Source organism: Pteropus vampyrus, unplaced genomic scaffold (assembly GCF_000151845.1).
Source record: "Pteropus vampyrus isolate Shadow unplaced genomic scaffold, Pvam_2.0 Scaffold68, whole genome shotgun sequence".
In the NCBI taxonomy this organism is placed as follows: Eukaryota; Metazoa; Chordata; class Mammalia; order Chiroptera; family Pteropodidae; genus Pteropus; species Pteropus vampyrus.
In genome coordinates, this window is record NW_011888849.1 from 7,073,659 (window position 1) to 7,080,181 (window position 6,523).

At 36.1% G+C, this 6,523-nt stretch overlaps 1 protein-coding gene and 1 pseudogene across 1 annotated transcript in view; both read left to right on the forward strand.

The window, feature by feature from the left end:
- PRKG1 (protein kinase, cGMP-dependent, type I) overlaps window positions 1-6,523 on the forward strand; it is a 1,084,330-nt gene that overhangs the window by 957,928 nt on the left and 119,879 nt on the right. The window lies entirely within an intron of this gene.
- Window positions 6,313-6,431, forward strand: LOC111740824 (annotated as a pseudogene).

Below are 6,523 nucleotides of genomic sequence, written 5' to 3' on the forward strand. Positions count from 1 at the left end.
TCAAGAAATATTATTCATCTTTTAATAATTTTTTATTTCCATGGTTTAAAAATGTAAAAGTCATTATTTGCTAATGATTACACAATGGGCTGAATTTGGCCTGTGAGGCACAATTTGCTGATCCCTGACTTAATATTGAAGAATTGAGCGCAGCCCCCAGCAGTCCTGTTCTAATCCTCTTCCATGTTGTGCTCATGTGCTCACCCTGTTTAAATAAAACAAACACTTAAAGAATACGGATTTGAAGTGCCCTCCATGTTTGGTCCTCTTTCTACTTGCCTGCCTCTTTCTACTTGCCTTCCCCTCTCTGAAACTCTTTTCCTCCAGTTCTCTTATTCTCTTCACTTTACTCTTCTGTAAGGCGCTTTTTTTTTTTTTTTTTTAATCATTATCCCCACTCCCAAGCACACACTGTTTCTTTGTTTTTGATCCCTGCATTTAATTTTACTTTTCTATTCTCTGGGACTTCGCTTCAGACCTTGCATTAATTTGGCTAATAGCTAATTATAGAGTAAGAGGAATCTCTACAAAAGTTATTTGCATTTTGATGACATACCCCTGAAGACTGAAAAATCAGAAAATCTAAAAGATTTTAGAATTTTCAAGTGCCAAGCTGGGAGAGGAGAAGAGGAAAAATTGGGGAACAGCAGACTCTTTCAGGCACCATTTTAACCCCACCAACCAGGTCAGCTGCATGAAGGCCCATGTACCTACTGATATTTACCCTGCCTCAGTTGCCTGTGTCCTTGTCTTTACATAGTTTGCTGTTCTGTGTTCACATGATAGGACTATAGGGACTCCATAGGCAATATTAATCAGAAGCCATAATGCCTAATTGATAGGGTGATAATATATTTCATAGCCTTAGCCTTTCCTACAGCCTAAGTGGATTTTATTTTGGTTTATTTTCCAGAATGAAATCTGGGGTGATGTGAGGATATTGGCAGGATGATCACAAGAAAACTAATATGCCTCACTAAGAATGGTGTCAGCTATAATTATTTGGGCTTCTCTTTTTTTATGGAGCTATTATTGATTGATATGCTTTACAAAAAGTATTTATTAAGCAGGAGAGATAAAATCTAGAAATTTAGAAGAAAGAGGAACATTATATTGGTTCAGTTTAATGATGTGAGTTGAATTATAGCATGTCCTGAGCAAGCAAGATCTATCTACAAAATAAGCACATTTCTACTAGAAAAGGAGTATGTCCAGAGACAGTATTTGTTGTTTAATGTTATGGAAAGAGGTACAGTGCTTTAAAATAGTAGACCTTTTTCCTACAGCAAGTCTATAAAGAAACGATGTGTAACATCACTGACTAGAGAACTCATTGAGAAGGTGTAATTTCTTGCTTCATCCATCCAAATAGAACTTACTGACTGCTTGCCATATGTCAGACACTCAGACATCTAGTATTTGGGCGGATTGGGGGTGGGTAAAGGCAAATATGTAAATATCATTTTTTTATCTCTGGTGTATGTGTAATTCCCAGCTCTTATCTGTTAAGTCACCACTCCATAGAAGGTTCCAACAGTACTTTGGTAACCTATTGACTCTGTGCGAAATAGAAGTCGTATGTCATTAATATGTTGGTGGACCATTAATCATATTTTGAATATTTTTGTTTAAAAAGCATTGTTAAAAAATGTTAAATGGTGACCAGATTAGTCAGAAAGTCATAGTAGATATTTAAGAAAAAGAAATAGGAGGGATCTTCAGACCAAGGCTTGACAAACTTTTTCTATAAAGGGTGAAATAGTAAACATTTTCAGATCTACGGTCAGTTCTTTGTCATAAAAACTTAACTCTGCCATTTGGCCCAAGGATTGTAGTTTCCTAACCCTCGTAATAGATCAGATTTATTTTACAGATGAGGAAATTGAGACCCAGAAGTGCCAGGTGCACACAAATCACCCAGTTTACTAATAAGAATTAATTACTATATATTCGACCCCCTTAACCCTTACCTATCTTCCCTCCTCCTCACCTTTTGCTCTGGTAATGGAAGATTTGACTTTGGGTGGTGAACATTTAATGAAATATCCAGGTGATATATTGAATTGTACACTTGAAACCTATATAATTTTATTAACCAATGTCACCCCACTAAATTTAGTAAAAAATAATAGGAATCAAGATAGATAGGTAATACATTCACATTCTTATATTCTAATGCATTTGCTATATCTTAAAATTTTAGAACTTAATGAGACCTTAAAAAATCTCTATTCCAAATTCTTTAGAAGTGAGAAAGGTGAGTCCTGGGGGAATATGGATTGTCCAGACTTTTTAGTGCCAAAATGAGATGCAACAGAGAGATTTCATGACGTTTGTTTTGGTGCTTTTTCACCTGAATCACATTATGATTTAAATTACCATGATATAAGACTCATACATTTATTAATACAATAAGCACATCTTGAGTATCTACTGTGTTAAGCCCTAGTATTGGTGCTGTGATAAATAGAAATACATAAAAAGAGACAGTTGACTTCAAGAAGATTAGAATCATGCAAATGAACAATCGCAAGAATGATATAATCAAAAATGTCTACCTGAAAAAGAAGAAACTGATGGCTTCTGAATTGAGCTAAAATATATTTATTGAATTAAATCCAAAATTAAGTCTACTACTTCTAAGAAAAAAGATTAGAGGATAAAATCTTTGAGTTCCAAATGACTCTAAATGGCTGCTGAACTCACTGTGTCAAAACTTTACCATCCTGGCCAAATAGTTGAATCCCTAGTTAAAATGACAATTTTATTACTTTAGCTAATTTATTTTCTCAAAAATATATATATATATATAAAAATGACTGACTTTATTCAGTCACTCTCCTGACCTTCCATGATAAGTGCGGCTCTTCCTGTTGCTTTTTACTACACAATCATCTGCTTGTTGTGTCATGCATTTACACTTGCTGAACTATTTTGACTTAGGAACTATAAGCTCGAGGAAGACAGAAAGCATGTTTATTTTATTCACTGCTGCATCCTCAGATTTTAGCAGTGCCAGGAAGTATAATAAGTGCTCACTAAGTATCTGAGTCACGCAGTATTGGTCTGGGTCCAATATAGAGATAGGACATGGTAATCTGAACTGGAAAAGTTTATTATAAAGAATTAGTAATTATAATAAAGAGTTGAAGTAATAAGGGATTAGCTACTGAGAAGAGACCCCTAGAGGATATAGAAATAGCAAATATAAGGAGTAGTCACTAACCCTAGGCCTGTGAGAAAGCACTCAAGGAAGATCCTCGCCTGTCCGCCCCAGACCCTGGCCCTGCTGGAACGAAGAGCTAGACTCTGTTATGAAGCAAGATTCCTGAAACGTAGCACTGTTGACCTTCTGGGTCAGAGAGTTTTGTTTTTGTTGTTGCTGTTTGTCAACAACACACCACATCATGACAACCAGAATTGTCTCCAGATATTACCAGATGTCCCCCAGGGAAACAAAATCACCCCAACTAAGAAGGACACAGCCATGGCTTGCAATGGCCGTGAAGAGCTTTTTTGCTATGCCAGTAAAACTTGCACAAGAATTCTACCCTGCAGGGTTCCAGGGTAAGCTGTTCACAGGGAAGTATAAAACTACCTGAAGGGATGACTGCTGGGGAGGCTGCTGGCTGCTTGATATTACTGGCCTCTATGTACTGAAGTAGCCAGACACTGGAGAAGCTGCAAGAACATTGCAAACACACTAGAAGCAGGAAGTAAAACCCTTTACTCTTATCGTGTCTGCCAGTGTTCTCTACTGGCAAAGTTCCAGGGCTAATTGGCAAAGAAAAATTACTTAAATAGCCCAGATCTCATTTTTACAGAGCAGTCAAAAATGGTGAATTTAGAGCTGACATTACAGATTCCAAACCAAATTCTATTCCGAGGTCCAGAGCTATAAAAATAAATAAAAGTATTTTTGCCTGCCTTGGGGTAACTCCTGGTCAAAACAGATGCATAAAAAAATCAACATGAGAAACTGTTACATTATGAACAAAATGCTTGGGAGAGAACTGAGGATGGAGGAAGGTGTTCTGCCTATAGCGTCTTAGAGGGTTTGCTAGACAAAGTGATAATGTGAGTCAAGTTTGAGCAGGGATTTTACATTAAAAGAGGGAAAGGTGAGGGCAGCTCCTGCTGAGAGAAGGGCATACACAAAGACAAGGAATTTTGGAAAGCCATTGTTCAGTAATAAGTAAAAAATGTCAAAAACAGAGGATTTATAGGGCAAGGAACTGAACAGTTGATTAGACCGGTGGAGTGCTGGGAGACACGATTGAAAAGAAGAGATGGAGACAGATTATAAAGAAATCTAATATCTCAAACTAAAAGAATGTGGATTTTATTGTCCGAGCAATAAGGAACCAACAGAGGGCTGTCGCTGCTGCAATTTGTATTTGATTTTGAAGGAAGGGGGTAGGAGATTGAGTTTAGTGGGGAGGAACTCAAGTAGGGAGATTGCTGAGACTGTAGCCACAGTCCTGAGGGTTATTCACTGGCGTTTAAGAGTCTAACATTATTCTAAAACAGATTTAGAGGAATAATTAAATGTGGGAGATGAGAGAAAAGTGCTTCTATCTTGGGAGACTGGTAGTTGTTATAACAGATCAAGAGTAGGGGAAATAAAGCGGGTAGGCCAATTTAGTTATGGATATGTTAATTTCCAACTGCCTAAGTGGTATTCAGATATTCAGACAGAGAAAAGTCCATATTCCGTTAGAAATGAGTTTTTTTCTTTTTTTTCCTTATAATCAGATGATGAATGGAAATTGATGTTGGAGTTCACAATTAATCAGCTTTAAAATATTACAATCAGACCTTTGGTTTTGTTAACTCCAAAGATGGTTTTGTTTTACACTGATGCATATATAATTTGTTTTTTTTCTGTAAATGCTTGAAACATTTTTATATTTACAATGCTTGCATTTCTTCCCATTGGATGTTTTAAAAACTGCTGTTTTCCAATTTTTTAGAGAAATTGGAAAGCATAGAAAAATGTAAATATATTGACATTCAACAGTAATTACTGTTAATACTTGAGTATATTTCCTTAAATAGTGAGATCACGCTGTCTAAAATTTTTTCCTTTGTCCACATACAAAGGCAGCATAAATACATATACATACACATTCATACTTACACATGTAGAGATAGATAGGTATAGATAGATATATGGATAGGCAAATTTCAGTGTCATCTGTTGAACACGTGTGCCAATCACAAAGCCAGTTGATACCTATCTACCTACATGCATAGTTTCTATTTCAGTAAACATTCAAAGAGTACTTTTTGTCTTCCATTTTAAAGGTAAACATTGCTCCAGGGGGCCAAAGTATTGTGTTGCAAAACATATGAAATAAGTAGAGGAATAATTTTGAAGCTAATTCTCTCTGTTTTCAAAACCTATTAATCACATTATCATGTTGCATTAGTAATTCACCATGTTAATAAAAACATCTCACGAGTATAATTTGAGTCTCTTCATCTCCTTACTAAATGTGCTTGGACATGGAAGCTCATTTTAATTTTTTTATTTTGTGAAGAATTTTTTGCATATACTTTTGTCTCTCTTTAGATATACATTCAAAAGTCATTGGTTTGGTGATTCTAACTGAAGGCTTGTGAGTAAATGATATTTTCTGGAAGAACATAAAAAAGGTGTAATTAGTGTAAGATGTAAAAACAAGGGTCTACTAAAAATCAGGCTACCTAGGATCTATCCCAGGTCTGTCACTTTCTAGCTTTTTAGTCTCAGGCAAGTTATATAATCTCTCTAAGCCTTATCTCTTACCTCTTGTTTCCAACCAGGAAACTTGACAATATCTAGAGACTTTTTTTTTTTTTAATTGTCACAACTGGGTTTTATAAGAGCATCGAATAGGTGTGAGGAATGATGCTAAATCTCCTGCAATGCACAGGACAGGCCCTACAACAAAGAATTTTTCAGTTCGAAATGTCAGTAGCGCTGAGTCTGAGAAAACTCACTGTAAACTTTTTGTAAAGTAGGATAATTCTACTTTCCTCACAGAGTTGTTAAGTTTCAATGAGACAATGCAGACAAAAAAACAACACTGAATAGCTAAGCAATAAATACAAGAAAAATAAGTAAGCCAATCGATTGAGTGGAAAAAGTGGGAAAAGGACACAATTTGGGCAACTGTTTTATCTTTAAGGGATAGCACAGGAAGCATTGTGCTGAGAAATAGCATAGAGGAGGAAGAAGGGAATAAGAAAAGTGAAACAGCAGGGAAAAGAATGTAGTAGTTCACTGCAGTACCACAAGTTTCTATTTCATTGTCTAAAACCAAAGAAGTCTATGTCTATGCTACCCTGAACAAGCCCGATCCCGTCTGATCTCGGAAGCTAAGCAGGGTCAGGCCTGTTTAGTACTTGGATGGGAGACCACCTAGTAAGACCAGGTGCTATAGGCATAAAAAATAAAAAAAATAAGGGATTGTAAACTGACAAGGTCCTTGCAATCTGTGAGGTCAACCAAGGGTTTCTTCGCCTAAAACATAAATAA